Raw genomic sequence first — 17,898 nt, 5'->3', positions numbered from 1 at the left:
TAGAATGCTACCTTTGTCATTTATTATCTATAGTGGGTGATTTTTCCTTCACTCTCTATTTTATCCCACTATTTTTATTATCCATTTCTACTATTTTTCTTATAGTAGCATTATATTACATTTAATATCTGACAAAGTAAGTCTCATATCAAAAATTCTCTTTTTCAGAGTCTTCTTGGCTATTCTCAGATGCTTTTAATTACTTTATTTTCTTGTAGAATGCATTAACTCTAAAATGATGTTGAATAAGAATGCTGATGAAACACATTCTGCCTTGCTCCTGTTTTTAATAGAAAAGGCTTCAGCATTTTACTGTTTAGTTTGATGCTGGCACTTGGTTTGCAGCAAATAGTCTCTAGCATATTTTCCTTCTACTTTTCTTTTATTTGGACGCTTTTAAAATTAAGAATGCATGATGAATTTTGATAAATCCCATTTTAGTATACTATTGTTATATTCATAACAATATTCATTTTCGCACTCAATTTGTTGTGTAATGAATTATCTTGAAAGATTATTTAATATTGAACTATCCTTGCATGCCTAGAATAAACTCAAATTGTTGCTCTCTACATTTATTGCTGGATTAGATTGATAATATTTTACTTAAAATTTTGCATCTATGTTCATAAGCAAAACTGATTTGTAAGTTTCTTGTTTGTACTATCTATTGGGTTTTGTTAATAAGGTATTGCTAATTGCATAAAATGAAGATTAATTCATTTTTCTATGAGCTAGAGTACATTAAATGACATGAATCATTGGTTTTTCAAGATTAAATATATCTGTAAAGCCACCTGGGCCTATAGCTTTTACTAAAGGTATATCTTCAGTTATCATCTATGACTTTTGGTTTCTTTAGGTTTTCATCCTTTTCCTAGGCTAATATTGCTAATTTATGGTTTGCTGGAAAATTACCTCTTCCTTCTAGGTTTTCAATTTATTGCTATAGGGTTACACAGAGTTTTCCCACAATTTCTATAATCTCTTTCATATCTGTGGTTAAATCTCTCTTTTTAAAACATGTATGCTTTGCCTTCTTTTTTCTTAATCAGGCTTATCTTTTTTTTTTTCTTAAAGAACCTACTGTTTTTCAGATTGATTTTTGAATACGAGTTAATTGAAGTGGAAAAGGTGGGACACAGGCAGAGAGGAGAGCAAGCCCAGGGGAAGGCCCTGCAGTGGGAAGCGGACAGCTGGCTCTCAGCGCTGTCTCATAATTTTGTCCATAGTTAGTACTTCAGGGGTTAGATAAAGCCATTGCTTTCCAGCTTTCAGGTTTCAGAGGTAGCTTGGCACAGCACTGGGATGACAAAGAGATTTCGACTAAAGTGGCAACTGGAATAGATTGGAAGCTGCTGCCTGCTTCTTCATGTTGAGGAAGATACTGAAACCACGTTTGTGACAATAGATTTAGTTACTAGATTTGAGTCCGAGTTTATTTACTAGCTGTGCTGGGCATGTTGTGGGCACTCAACCAATAGCTGGTGAACCGATGGTGATCTCTACTGAATGCTCTTAAACGCACTGAGCCTCACTATTTGCATCTACAGGATGGAACAGTAACACATGGGTTTACTTTGAAGATTAAATAAAATGAATGCTAGTGCATGCAAATGTTTTCTCAAGTATAGAATCCTATGAAAATGTAAAATTTATAGCCTGAAATTATACAAAAATGAGACTGTTGAACAACTAAGTCATCTACTGAACACTTACTGAGTCTTTATTTCCCTGACTCTTGTGTAATAGTTTATTATTCAATAATAAGCAATTTGGCCAATAAATTTCAGCAGCAATGGACCGCTCACTGGAATTCGGGCAGCATCTAGGGTTTGCCTGGTACCTGGTAGGATGACCTCAGGGCTTCCTCAGTCCCTGAACTTCATCTTGTATATATTTTTTAAATTTAGTAATTAGGTCAAACAATGTATTTGACCATAAAGCCACACCTTGACCTAATTTAAGATGTTCTGCTCTCATTTGAGCTCTTAAAATTTTACCTGGCAGGATAATTAGGAAACTTATTCTGATTATTGAACCTTTGAAATGCGATTTTCTTCTCCCCTCCAAGTTCAGACTTCCTTGTTTGCATCTAATTTGACTAAGAAAAAGCCTTCATCATTTTGGCTTCAAACTACCAAAGAATACTAGCAATCGGATGCCTAATATGACTATAACAAAATAAGGCAGCAAAACCGTGCCCAGAAGTAAGTATTGGGTGATGCAATCACTAAGCCAGGGCTTTCAAAATCTTTGTGGGTTTACATACGATCTTCTCTCTTAGCGGGTCAGTCACACGCTTTAAACCTCAGTGACCCGGTTGCTCTATGTACCCATCAGTTGTCCAGTCATGATTAGCCATTTACACCAAGTGTTAGCAAAACTCAAAATATGGGTAAAAGAAGCTCCAACCTACTTTCAGATGTTATATCTTAGTCCAGGCTCAGTTATCCATGATCAGGGGACACCGTTGTACTGAAGGTCAATTTGAGGTCAACATTCTTTCTCAACACTAACACTTGTCACAGGCCTCCCTTAAGCTGGCAGTGGTTGTCTTTTTCCCCTCTTTTTTCCTTTTCCTTTGACCTGGAAATCCCAGGGCAGCCCATTGAGGCTGGACCTTTATCAGGCTGCCTTAGAGTTAAAGCCATGACTCATTTTCAAATTCAGAAAAAGAGAGCTCAATGATTAACCAAGGCGGGGAGAACGGCTGTGGTGGGAGCCCATTACTGGTTCCCAGAAAGTGCTGCTTCTTGACATACAAAGTTGAGGGTTTTAGTATCAGCAAGCAAAGCTGCTTGATCCCAATAACTCAGCAGCCTCTGTCACCCTGTGTATGCAACAGCTTGTTCACCAGCTCGGAGAGCGTGGATCCCTTAAGGACGGAGGGGCGTGTTGTCTTCTCTGTGGGGCGCCTGGGTGCCTGGGCCTTCTGACTGGGAAGCATTTCTGACCTCACCTCACTTGGAGCCTGTGAACAGCCCATTCTTAAAGAAAATCCTCTCTCCAGCCCTTTGAATGATTCTTGGAAGAACCCTAGCTTGCCCACTGGAGGGGTTTCTGCAAAATCTGAAGCTATAGCACTGGTCTTGTTATAAACACCTTGCCTCACATTTTAATGAGAAACTCCTGATATTTAACACTTCCGTATGAATTATATAAATGATAGAGAATTTGGCTAAGTTGAGGCTTTTAAAATTATGATTATTGCTTTGTGCATTAGTACCTTCAGTTTGAGCAGCAACTTTGTGAAACCGTATCTTAACACTGACCAGTTTTATAACGTTTACTGTGTTAGATTTTCAATTATAAGGCAAATTTTGTCAATGACCTTTCTCTTATTAAATCCTTTGCTATTGATGAAAAATGAAATGTTCATTACAACTATTAGGAAATAAGATATATTCTACTGGATTGTGTAATGCTGAGAAGTTTATGTCTTCAACAAAATTGTTAGACCTGTCCCTGACTTTGAGCAATATTCACATTACAGTCATTAACTGAAAAATAAAGACAAAAATATGCCATTGTGTCCACTATGTGAAAAACAAAAATCTCGTAATATCATAGGCATGGAAGTTGCTTATCATTTCACATTTAGTGCTTTGTTTGAAATTGACCCATGACCCATTTGAGATCAAAGTTCACGCAACTGGCAAGTACTGGTGGCATTATTGTGTGTCTCTGACATGTGAAGTGCACAAAAAAGGAATTCATAGTGATAAATTTTTTGGCATGAACGAGTCCCCTCTAAGCCTTAAAGACTTTCTCAAATTCAAATGAGCATAAAGAATGAGAGAAATAAATTATTAAAGGTAGCCAGTTTTATTCTTTTTCCCCCACCCAAAAGGCCTGGGCTTCCTACTTTTTAAATACTTTTATGCCTTTCAGAGTCAGACTCATGGTTCAAGACCCACACGTTTACTAAACATGCCAGAACTTTCAGCAGTGGAATCGTGCTATATTTCAGCTATGTTGCGTGTTAAATAAGCTTTTATGCCAAGGCTTAAACCCTAAGTATGATGTACTGTGTTTGGGGCAGAGTGTGAAGGGAGGGAAATGAACTCGGAATTGGATTGCAATGTTCCCTATAGCATGCACATAGCCAAAATTACTGCCATGCTCACCTGTGTGCTGTGCACAGGCCAGGCTGACAAACAGAGGAGGAAGTCTGATGCTTTACACTATGAACCTGAAAGGGAGGTTTACCCCTGGAACAAGAGAAGCCACTCAGCTGTAGCGGATTCCTACCTCCTGCCTCTCCAGAACAGGGGATGGATCAAGGAGGGATGGGCACAGTTTCCCTTCTCTCCTCAGCACCATTTTCCAAAGGGAGAAACAGCTTCTTATAAGGCCTTTAGGGAGAGGACACTGAAGAGAAAGATAAGGGGAGGCGCTGTCTGTCCAGACAGATATCCAAAGTTGGAAGGTTTTTTCTTGGGGTCAGCATGGCTAGGAAGGGGCACTATTTATGGAATCCAAGGACCTTGGTTGAATTCACAGCTCTATTACTTAGTAGAGACCTTGGAGAAGTTGCCCGTTTTTGTAAATCCAGTTCTTTTTGGAACACAGCCGCATCCATTTGCTCACATACTGCCTGTGGCTTCTTTCATCATGCAACTGTAGACTTGAGCAGTTGCAACAGAAATGATGGCTCAAAAAGCCAGAAATATTTACCATCTAGCCCTTGACATGAAAAGTGTGCTGACCCCTGGTCTAAACCAAATGTTAGGGCAGCAAACTGATTAAACTAATTGACACTAAGACGTGGATGACTAATATCTCTCCCATAACCACCCCCTAGAATGTTAACCTATTAAAAATGCTTTTAAGACAAAATTAGTTGCAATTACGTGAAAAAAAAATCTGAACGGGTGCTTGACGGATATTTTTCGGTAGGTACCCTTCTCAAGGCTCGCTAGGGGACGCCTACATCTTCAGTTATGTGCGGGCTTCACCTAAGCCTATTTTTATTTAGCTGAACCCAGAATGTTTGTTCATTTCTGTGTCCTCTGCTTGGATTGCCTTTTCATCGCCACCCTTCCTCTTGTACCTGGATGGTTCTTACTTGTACTTAAGACTTAGCCCAAGCCTCCCCTAAGACATTTCTTCCCCATGGAAGCATTCCCAACACCTCCACCATCCCATTCCATCATTTTTCTTGCTGACTCTCAATTCTAAGTGCCACAATGCGCATCATTCATTTTATCAGAGTATTTAACACACTACATTATAATTACTCATCTGTTCATTTCCTCCATTAAACTATAAGCTCTTTGAGAGCTTCATCTGTCTTCACTCTTATATCCCCAGGGCTTAGCATGGTGCTTGGCATGTGGTAGGTGAGCAATACTTAATAAATCATTATTTATTAATCTCCCTTAGTTAATCCATGATAAGCAAAATTCCGACTACCTATTCCAATGGCAGCCATGTTTATAAGTAGAGAAGCTGCTCAGAAAATTTGCTTGAATACTATGAAAAAGAAAGTGGGTAGATATCATCTACAATTGCATCCTTGTCTGTTAACGAAAACTTACTTTTCAGGCACCACTAATAGCTGTTGAATTCCAAGATAAATTTTTTTGTGGTGAAAAGTTGCCAACAAGCTCATATGCTCAGAAAGTATGGACTGTGGTTTTTCATAAGCCCAGGTGTGTCAAAGCATTGATAATGTGGGCAGTATTTTCTCAAGAATGAAATGTTCCTGAATAATTTTCCCATTACATCAGTGCACAGCTTTGAATTCAACAGTATTAAACAAATCCTTCTTCTTTATTTAAATTTACTGGAAAGATTTACAGAATTATATATTATTCATGTAGGACTTTATCATGGAAGTAGCAAACTGAGGACCCGAATTGGAGACACTATTAATATTAAGTTTCATAGAATGTGAAAGTCCTGGCCTCTATTTTACAATAGTCCAGACTTTCTTGACTAAGTTACAATTTACTTTCTGAAAACCAGCACTTGTCATAAGCAGAAGAATGTATTCAGACATGTTGTCAGATATCCAGCAGTTACTAGCGAGCTACATGACACCAGGATGCACTTCCACTGCTAGACAACGGAAGGAAATTTCAATCCTCAGTTGATGCAGTGGGTATTGGTTTGTTCTGCTTAGCATTCACTTTCTTTTTTTTTGGCATATTTTCTTTTGGAGATCCACCCCTTCCTGCCTCATCATCCATGTGTTTTCAGTGGGCCTGACTCTATACTTACTAATCCTAGGCTCTAGGAGACGTGTTCCAGACTGGGGTGATCAGCGTTTCTATCACAGTGACTGGTTCAGAGCTTGGCACATGACAGGCAATCCAATGAGACTCAACCCTGTAATGATAAAGTGTGCTGGACTTGCCAAGGGCTACCATGTTGGAAGAACCTGCCTGAGAGTGATACTACTGCAGAAAAGAGCAGAGCCAAGAGACGGAGAGAGCGCGAATGGAGTTCTGGAAGCATTATTTAAGCTATGCCCACAGCTAGAACTTCCTTAAAATGTTTCAGTTATCTCAACCAATAAATAGCTTTTTTGGATTGAACTAATTTGAGTTGGGGTCTCCATTTCTTACAACCAAAGGGTTCTATCAATGCCAATTGACAAATAATGCTGTAATAAAACTATAAAGTTATCTGGAAAAAGTCAGAAGAGTTCAAGTAGAAGAAAAGTAAAAGAAAATATAAAGGGAGTGAATATGAAACATCTCTGAAAGCATTTTGAAGCTAGTTTCAAAAATTAGACAAGTCCTTAACTGGGAATGATGCATGAGAAAAGAAGTTATTGTATTCTCACTTTCCATTTTTTACTTTTACAATTTTGAATATAGCATAGTATTTTAGTCATATTTTAGGCATTAATATTTTGAATGTCATAATATTTAAGTAGAGGCTATGATTTTTATTTAATTCCTGCTTTTAAAAAGGTTAACACATTCTTTCAAAAATTTATTATGAAATATTTATACACATAGGAATACATTGGGAACATAAAATATAAACATACAAAATAACATAGGAAATAACATAACCAACATCTAGGTACTTATTAGTCTAAGAACTATACCATTAAAAGTGAAATGGAAGCTCCCCCCTCCTCTCCTTGAGTGGATCCCTCTCTCTCCCTCCTGCAGATAATTACATTCGGAATGTGTTGTTTATCATTCCCAAGCATTTCTTCATATTTTACCACATTTGTATGAATGGCTAAACAACAGTGTTATTTAGTAGGTAATGAAGCTTTACGTACATAAGTGGCGTAATAGTCTATATTTTCTTCTGCAACTTGCTTTTTAAGTTAATCACTATGTTTGTGAGCTTCATTTATGTTGAAATGAGTAGCTCTTCTTTGTTCACTTTTACTCCAGTATTATATTATATTTCAAATTCTTAATAGGTTGAGAACCCAGCACTGGGTGGGCGAAATCAATGAAATAGAATTTTCACTGACCTTTAACTGAAATGCAGCATTGCCTTCAGTTATAGAGTAGGCAACAGCCATAGTAACTTAAGACTTTATCACCAATAGAAATCACAGATATTTCCATAGCACATTATGGTTGATACAGAGATCTCAAAATATGGACTACGCTCATTAATTACTTTGAAATTGTTAGTTGCTAATCTTGCTACTATATATAGTTATTTAATGGGTTAATAAAAAACACAAAAGTTACCATATTATAACTTTTTTAGTATGCTGACAATAATCGTATTTCCATATAATTTCTTTGTAATCCTACATATTTTATTTAAAGGCATTACGATTTTTTTAATCATCATCCTGGGAAGGGGTCCATGGGTTTCATCAGACTGCTGAAGAGGCCCTTGGCACAAACAAGGTTAAGAACCTTTGCTCCCAAGCAATTCCATTCCTAGGTATCTGTCCAAGGGCACTGAAAATGTGCATCCATGCAAAGGCTGGAATGTGAATTTTCATAGCAGTATTATTCATAATAGCCAAAAAGTGAATGATCTAGTCACATATTAGAATACTAAGAACTAACTGCTGATACATGCAGCAACATGGATGAACTTTGAAAACATCACGCTAAGTGAAAGAAGCCAGATACGGAAGACCACACATTTCAAGATTTCATTTATGTGAAATATCCAGAACAGGCAAATCTATATATAGAAAGTAAATTAGTGGTTGCTTGGGGCTGGGGATGAGGAAAATGGGATTAACTGCAAATGGGCATAAGGGATCTTTCTTTGGGTAATGGAAATGTTCTAAAATTGGATTGTGGTCATGTTGCATAGCTCTGTAGATTTACTGGAAACCACTGAATTGTACACTTAAAATGGGTGAAATGTATGCTGTTTAAGTTAAACCTCAATGAAGCTGTTTAAAAAGCAAGAACTTTTCCTTCCTTGTATGACCAGATCATTTATTTATTCTTCTATTAATGATATTTAGGTGGTTTCCATTTTTGTTTTTGCTATTAATAGCAATATTGCTATGAGCATTCTTGCACGTCTCTTTCTGCACCCACTGGGCATGTCTCTATGGTGTATGTCTAGAGGCAAAATTACTACATTGCTTCAGCTTTACTAGATATTGAAACATTGCTTTCCAGATGGATAGAACAATTTATATTCCAGCAGCAACGTGTAAGAGTGCCTGTCCATCCGTAGCCTCACCAATACTTGCTATTGTCAGACTTTTAACTTTTGGCAATCTAATAGGTATGAAATGGTATCTTGTTTTAATTTGCTTTGCAACATTTTTTCATCTGGTATAAGATATGGGTGTTTCCTCTTCTGTGACAAGGCAGGATAGCGTGTGTAGCGTTTGGGTGCTTAGAAACATTCTATCTATGCTTAATTTGTGGTTCTGCCACTTCCTAGGAATTAAGTAACCTGGGAAAATTATTTTATAATTTTATCCATTTATAACTTCACATTTTTGTTTTGATTTCTTCCTAGAGGGCATATTTTGTTCTTGTCATGTTGTTGTACTTCTCTGAGTAGTATCGTCTTATATTTCTTCCCTGTTTTCCATGTAGGTAATCAAATCACTTGTGAATATACAAACTATTAGAATGAACATGTAAGTTACAAAAGTTAATTGAGATTTTGTGCAGTTTTTTAAATCATAAACTGAAGTATACCAAAGCAAAATTCTTAAAAGAGCCACACACAGATACAGATTATCTTCAAATAAGTAGCAGTTAAGATGCCAGTTGACTTCTCAGTATCAGTGATGATGCCAAGAGACAGTGTAACAACATCTTCAACATGCTGAAAGAAAGTAACTGCCAACTAAGAATTCAGTTTGTTCCTTTCCAGTTCTTATATATTTCTTTTTCTTCCCCCCTGTTTTTATTTCACTGACTAGGACAGCCAATACAATGTTAAATAAAAATGGTGATGGAAGGCATGTTTGTCTCATTCTTGATCTTAAAGGGAATGCCTTTAATGTTTCACGAACAAGAATAATGTTTCTTGTAGGTTTTTTTGTAAATATCCTTCATCAGATAAAGGTATTTCCTTTTAATTTTCATTTTGCTATGAGTTCATCATAAAAAGATGCTGAATTTCCTATATCTATTGAAGTAATTCTTTTTCTTCTTTAATTGTTAATAGAGTGAAGAGCTTTTCTAATATTAAATTATTCTTTTAGTCATCCTGTAGTATCTTTTTTATCTTTTGCTGGATTCCACTTACTGGAGGGTTGTTTAGAATTTGTGTATCTTTGTACATGAGTGATTGAGATTGGTCCATAATCTTCCATTCTCATATTGTCTTGCTTGGGTTTTGCAAGTGGTACATGGGCTGACTTCATCTTCCTCTCCTGCCCACTAAGACGTCGTTCTTCGTCACTGTAAGCCCTGCACACCCATACATATTGACCGTGATGTTTAACTAAACTTTGTTAATAAAGATTGAAGTTAGGCAGGAAGCTCCTCCTGAATACGCTAACTCTGAATACACCGGCCTCAAATTAAATTAAATTATATACACAGATACAGATATCTCACAACTTAAATTTTAAATTTCTGATATGTACATTTATTCATTACTATTATTATTCATTATTATTACCATTAGTCTGCTCACAGTTTTTGTTAAAAAGCCACTTTATTAAGGTATAATTGACATGCACAAAGTTGTACATGTTTAATATATACAACTGGATGAGTTTAGAGATAAGTATACACCCATGAAACCATCACCACAATCCATACGATGAATGTATCCATCACCTCTAAAAGTTTCTTCCTGCCCTCATTATCTATTATTTTTGTGGTAAGAACATTTAACATAAGATCTACCCTCTCAGCAAAATTTTAAATGAATGTACAATATAGTGTTGTTTCTGTGTCTTACACCTTCCTTCAATGCATATCAAATATTACACAATAAAAATGAAAATCCAATGTATAAGTTAATGGCAGCTTAGTGAAAGAGAATTAATGAACTGGAAAACAGATTTGAAGAAATTCTCTCAAATGCAGCACAGAGAAACAGACAGAAAATATAACAGAGAGGTTAAAAGATATGGAAAAGTGAGTGAGAAAGTGTAGTTTATGTTTGAACAGAGTTCCAGAAGGTAAGACACGGCAGAATCTGTTGAGGGGCAAATTTCAAAGAGTAATGCCTCGTTCACCTCAAGCTAATCCCAGACTTGTAAAGACCCTGAGCTTATTTTTCTCCTCCCTTTTCAAATTTTATAAAAACATATGACCACATGAACCCATTTCTAGTCTCTCCTCAGGGCCTGGAAGATGCTCAGGCAAATGAAAGGCCCTGTATTTAAAGCCTGTGGCCCTGGTTGGGGGTGGAGGTCCAATTTCATTATTTTCCACATGGATAACCAATTGCCTCAGCACATTTATTGAAAAGTCCATTTTTTCCCTTTGAATCTGCAGTGCTGGCTGCTGTGTGTTGAGTTTGTGTGTAATTGGGAACCCACGTTCATACGTGCTCGCTGTACATGGTTCCGGTGGGTGGTTCACGGCTGGCTCCTTTTTAAATTCCCTGGTCTCTTAGTGATTTCCTTTACTTTCTATAAGCCCAGGAACATATGAAAATTATGTTTCATGCTGGATCTAGTCGTTTTACAGAACGTCTAATATGCTGTGCTATCAGAAGCAGGAATCTCTGTCCTCAGAGTTCTAAATTTTGCTTATATTTTTTGCTTTGAGAACGCCTGGTCATTCTTATTGGTTCCTTATTCTTGGTTATATTTTTGAAATTATTTCATTTTTCTAAATTTATTAAATATATACATGTCATATTCTGTGGCTGATAATTTCAATATCTGAAGTCTGGGTGGGTCTGATTCTGGTTATCTACTGTTTCTATTGACTCATGGGTTTTGCTTTCTCACAGTGGTAGTGATTTTCGGTTGTGAACATGTGTTCAATGCACCTTTATCTGTTATAATTCTTTGAAGCCTGACTTAAAGGAGCTTTTTTTTTTTTTCTCCTCCTTCTAAGAGATGATTTGAATTTGTTTCTGCCAGGTGCCTGGGAGTACTTTCAACCCAATTTCACTTTAAAATTAATTCTTGGCTCAAGAGTTTTCTAATCAAACAGAAGTATGAATTTGTGCCACAAACTCTTGAGAGCCAGATTGTGGTTTCAAACACTGGGGAGAGAATTCCCCTGCCATCACTACCCTATGCCAAGATTGAAACAAATGAGGAATTTTTTTTTTCTAGTTCGCCTTTCCATCGAGGGTCCAGCTACTTGAGGGGGTCATAGCTTTATGCCTGGGTTTCCTATCACAGTGCTTCACAAACTCTCTCTTTGCAATCCATCACAGACAGATACTTTTGTAAAATACAATGCAAATGAGTTACTAGAAAGAAGGAATGCTGCTTGGATGTTACTGCACTGGAAAATTACTGTAAAAGTTTGTAAACACTCTCAATTTCTGTACATGTCTCAACATGAACTGGCAACGCATAATTTGTAGACTGATCTTCAACCCCCCCTTTGAGTTGCACTGTCCTATCGTTCTTCTCACCTTGAGCAGGCCCTGAGCTCTCTCTCTTGTTCCCACACCCCACATGCCCATCAAAAATGGAAGTTCAAGGTCTGTTGATCGGGGTGATCTCACAGAGTCCTGGGTGGGCTGGGCACTCACTGGCTTATCTCTAGATTCCTGCTTTCCCTTCATTTTTGACCTCACAAGATCTCTATTTATATCTCCCTAGTTTGCCCATACATGAGGAGAGGTTCCCTTAGGATCCAACAGTGCTTCTCCCATCTGAAATGGATGCATGTGTTCATCAACAGACACGCACAAGAGTATTGTTAACTGCATTTTTCATAGTTGCTCCAAACTGAAAATAGCCAAAATTTTCATTAACAATAGATACATTGTGATTCCCTCTCCCCATATAGGATATAATAATGAGAACGAACAAGCTATTGCTACGTCTAACAACATGGATAATTTTTACAAACATGATGTTGAGCCGAAGAAGTCAGATATAAAATCATATATATTGTATAAATCCATTTAAAGTTTAAAAACAGAAAAATTAACCATCCTGAAGACATGTTATGTCCTTGCTTAAAAGCCCTTCCACGCCTTGGGGAAGAGACAGTTCACAGGGCTCACAGACACTTCTGCCTAATGTTCTCCAGATGCCGCTCACATGGGGTGTTGTGTTTGTGAGAAGGCACTGAGCTCAAGACTTAGGATTTGTTCACTTTTTTGTACATATTTATACTTTGTCAAGAAGTTTATGTAATAAAAAGTTCTTAAAAAAATAGTTTATCCAACAGCAACAGTCATCAAGCTGCAAAAGCCTGAAAGTTGGGCACCATCTTCAACGCTTCTCTCTCTCCTTGGCCCTGTGTCCAGTCCATGATCCAACCCGTCACCCAGTCCTGTAGTTCTCTCTCTTACATACTCTCAGTTCCATCCTCTTCTCTCCGTCTCCTCTCCAGGCCATTGTCTCTCACCTGAGCTACTTGTACCACATCCTAATCTTCTCCTTGCATCTGCTTTCACTGATATGCAATCCACTGTAACCAAGATGATCTTTCAAATGTGTGCCTATGACCATGGTATACGTCCCAGCTTAAAATCCCTTCCATGACTCACCATTGCTTTCAGGAAAAAGATGCAGCTCCTTGCTGTGGCTGACAAGGCCCTGCCATCTGTCCACTGCCCACGCTAGGAGCTCATCAGGGCCAGTCTCCCTTGATGTTCTGTATTCCATCAGCACTGACATTCTTTCTGGGCTTGAATCTGCCACCTGCCTTCCCACCTAGGCTCCTTCTTACACAGAGGTGCTTTGGCCTGAAATATTTTTTCCCTCCTTCTCCTCAGCACTTTTTACCAAACTAACAACTCATAGATCTTAGCTTCAACCCCTTCCTCAGTTAAACCTCCATTCTTCTCTTCTTTTCTTGCCATCTTTTATTTCCCTGTAGCACACTCATCACTTTTATAAGTCCATCATTGTAGCAATTGATGTTGGTATCTGTCTCTCCCACTGAAATGTAAGCTTCAAGGAGCAGGAATTAGATCTGTCTTGTTCACGACAGTTTTCCTGGTACCTCACACAGGGCTTTGCAGGTAATGTTTGTTCAATTAATATTTGCTGAGTAAATGAATGAATAAATGTACTTTGCTATACTGTAAAAGAAACTGTGCTGGAGACAATTAAATTTATTTAAACCTTGCGGAAAACATACTAGGATTTTTTTTCCTCAATAGATATTCTATTCCTTAATTAATCCCTGTGGATCAAGTCACCCCCTGACCCAAACTTCTCCATCACATTGACTTGATCTGGCCCTTGCCTGCTCCTCTGGCCTCAGCCCATACTGCTCTTCCCTTCTCGTGCTGCCCTTCCTGAGCCTTCAACATCCCAAGGGTGGTCCTGCTTCCGGACCCTCATACAAGCTGTACACTCTGGTGGGACTGCTCTTCCCCTCCATGTTCACATGGTGGGCTCGTCCATATTCATGAGGTTGCAGCTCCAATTTCACTCTTCCAGACATTTCCCCGACTCCTCCATCTAAGGAAGCTCCCTGCCCTAGACACTCTACCACGTCATCCTGTTTTCTTTATAGCATTTACCAGTGTCAGAAATTATCTTGTTTATTGTACTTGTTTACTGTTCTATCCCCAACACTGATTGTAATCTCCATGAGGGCAGGCACTGTATTAGCTTTATTCACTGCTGTGTTCACTGCCTCTCGCACATCAACTGGCACATAGGAGGTGTTTGAGAAATATTGACTGAATGACTGAATGAATGTGTTAGTGAGTAAGCATTCATTCATCCTTTCAATACAGAACAGTGCTGTCCAATAGAACTTTCTGCAATGATGGAAATAGTCTATGTACAGGGTTCTCCAGAGAAACAGAACCAATAGGATATATGTAGATATTTATAAGAGCAGATTTATTACGGGAATTGGTTCATGTGGTTATGGAGGCAAAGAGTCCCACAATCTACCATCTGCAAGCTGGGGACCCAGGAAAGCTGGGGGTGGAATTCAAACTGAGTCTGAAGGCCTGATAGTGTAAGTCCTGATCTGAGTCCAAAACCTTGAGAACCAGGAGTGCAGCTGTCTGAGGGCAAGAGACGATGGGTGTCTCAGTTCAAGAAAAAAAAAAAAGAGGAAGTTCGCCCTTCCTCTGCTTTTTGTTCCATTCAAGCCCTCTACGGATTGGAAGATGCCCCCAACATTGGGGAGGGCTGTCTGTTTAACACAGTTCAACAAACAAAATGCTAATCATTTCCAGCAACACCCTAACAGACATACTCAGAAATAATGTTCTACCAGCTCTCAGGGCATCCCTTAGCCCAGTCTAGTTGACATAAAATCAACCATCACAGTCTAAAGGCTGCTCTGTCCAATACAGTAAGTCCTAGCTACGAGTGGCTACTGAATACTTGAAATGTGCCTAGTGTGACTAAGGAACTTAACTTTAAATTTTATTCAATTTCAATTTGAATAGACACATATAGGTTACCATAAGAGCAATGCGGCTCTGGGAAACCTAATTTACAATGGTGGGGCAGGGTCAGGAAAGGTCTCTCGGAGGCAAAAACGTGTCAATGGTGACTTAAAAGATTAGTGATAGAATCTGAGGAAGCAGTGAGGTGGGGGAGCGGAAGGCTGAGGGGGTGCCGGTAGGACCCAAGAAACAGGAAGGGCATTCCAGAGAGAGGAGAGAGCACGTGCAAATCCCCGAAAGTGGAGAATCTCTAAAAAAAGGATTTTTAGTGTTGAGGAATTGGGTTCTTTTCAGAAATTTTATGATAGAATGAATTTTTATGGACCTACGGTTTATCTCATCTCAGTATTTTAATTTGAGGTGTGATAAGAAACACGTTCTGACAGGACATGCCTATTAGAGTCAGTCCTCAAATATCGCGCCTTTCCCAGTGAAGGTTTATTCCCTAAACACTCAGCTAAACTTTTTTGGCTTAAGAGCCTCAATTTCCTCAGATTCTGCCATGTCTTATGGGTAATAGGTTTTACAATTTTACTAACTGCCATGGAAGGAAGCGTTTTCTCTCATTTGGCTTTTACTACCATTTTGGAGCCTAAAGAGTTAACTGATTTCATTTTGCTCCCTCTCTCCATATTTATGCTTATGTGTTTTTTGATTTTATATACTTTCCGCTTGACTTTTACATTGTAAATAAGACTAGAGGTTCACTTTCCCATACATGTCAAAACTTTGATATTTTGGCTCAAAAAATCAATGAAAGGCAGATACTGGCACCCAGTTTAAATGTAATTCAACATCTTTTTTGTGTTTAATTTAGAGTCATCATCTCCCAGTGATTTGAAAGTTATAGGTCTGATACACACACACATATAATTTAATTCTCATTCTGTTATGATTATTCAAACCCAATACTGGGCAAAATTTGTACTTATCAGCAAGAAAGGATTCACAGTCTAAGAATGCCTAAGTGTAATTTTTTTCAGAGATTAATTACCACTTCAAAGTTCTCTTGATTAAAAAGGAATCTTTTCCCATTTTAAACTCCCTTTCCCACAGATTTACTCATTTTTCACCCCTGACATCACCTTTTATTTTTTTGCAGATTTTTTTTTATGTAAGCCAATTTTTCTTGAAAAGTACTTATCTATTTTTCCATTCAGTTCGAAGGTTTGCAGATTTTCTTGGCCAAATATTCTTGAAGCTGTTTATTACGGCTCACTAAACAGAAGTAAGAGCTAAAGTTTAGCGCACGAGCTAGGAAACTGGAAGTTCTGAGTTGTAACCTGATTTGCCACCTAATTGTGTTGTGACTTCAAGTGACCTGCTCTGCTAGGAAGATGCTATTCCCAAGGTTCAAGGTGATTCTATATCCATCTTGTGTATTTTCCTGATTTGTTTTTAAGATTATTAAAAAGTATTAATAATAACTAGTTGAGCCGGATTTAACCAAGAAGTCCTGAGAGATGTGTGAACGTGGGCCTCCACTATCGCAAAGGCACAGCACTCACGCTTGTCGCAGGACTGCCGGCTGCAGCAGCATCTAGCCCCTTCTTAACCAGCTCAGCACCACTCAGGGCATAAAACTGTCTCCATGCCTGTTAATGAACAACCACAGGGCTGTCGTCAGAGATGTGAGCCGGAGTGACTGAGTTAGAAGTCACCCAAATGCACATAGCAAAGTGATGTTGTAAAGAGCTAAGATAGCGCAAAACAGGGGAAGATTGGAAAACAAACTGGTCTCATAAACTGAATGTTAAGAAAGCCATGGTGAGAGATGTACGAGACAGTGTTTCTCAGAGCGAAAGAGGGGGCCTCCTGGGATCAGGGGCCGATTCCACCCTGGACTGGAAGTATCTGTGCTTTACTAAAGAAGGTGTATTTACAGCAGCGACCTTGGGGTCCGGCATGCCAGATTTGACCTCAGGCTCCTCTTCTTACTGAGCCCTGGACAAATTACTTGACTTCTATGAATCTGAACTTTCTTTTCTAAAAAAGGAGGATAATTAAACCTCCTTCACAGGGTAATGGAAGGATTAGATGAAGTAATCTGACATTAGATAAAAAATAGTTCTCTTCCATTTCTCTCACAACATCAACATGCATTCCTAGGAGGCAGTTTGCAGAGGTTAAGTGCTGGGACTCTGGAATCAGACTGTTAAGTCATAGCTCTCTCACTTATCAGCTGTGTGATCTTGGACAAGTTGCTTGACCTGTCTGTGCTTCAGTTTCATCAGATGTAAAATAAGGATATTAATAGTACTTTCTCCATAGGGTTGTTATAAGGGTTAAAGGAGTTATACATAAACTTCTTAGGTCAGTGCTTGGCACATAGTAAACATTTTTAAAGCGTTAACAATAGTTCTTCTTCATTCTTTCTAGAAGCGATTCATTGTGGCTTAGGTTATAGTCACATAACTGGACAGGAAGAAGTGGTAACAGCCTTGCCAGCTGTGAGCGAGTTTCTGGCCATTCCGCTGGAGGCAACCTTGCCGTCAGGAACAGGTGGTGCGGGTCCTTGCTCTCCAGCTGGGGTTGGGGACCCGCGCAGGGCAGCCCCGGGCCAGGCTGCCTTGCATCCAGCCTTTGTTACTGACATTGGGCACATTAACATTTCTGACTGTTTCCTCCCTTGTGAAACGGGGATAATTTTTGCCTCTCTGCGGGGGCGTGAGGATTAAATGTGGTAATTCACCCGCACCCAGCGCAGAGCGGCGGGAGTAAAGATTATTACACGAAATGTATACAGCGGTGGAACCTTCGGAGATTCTGAAGGAAGGGAGACCATAGGGCAGCTAGAAGTGGGCCCTTTCTAGCTGTCTGAACTTGGCCCGGGTAAGAGGAAGAAAGACAATCTCTTTCTTTTGCAACGAAGTGACTACAGAGGTCTCTCCTGGGACCAAGCCTTTCCCCCTCCCGACCCCACTCACCCACCCCAAAATGCAGGCAGACATCATGCCTGCC

This window comes from Equus caballus, chromosome 4 (genome assembly GCF_041296265.1).
Source record: "Equus caballus isolate H_3958 breed thoroughbred chromosome 4, TB-T2T, whole genome shotgun sequence".
NCBI classification, from domain to species: Eukaryota; Metazoa; Chordata; class Mammalia; order Perissodactyla; family Equidae; genus Equus; species Equus caballus.
Note: the sequence above shows the minus strand (reverse complement) of the source record.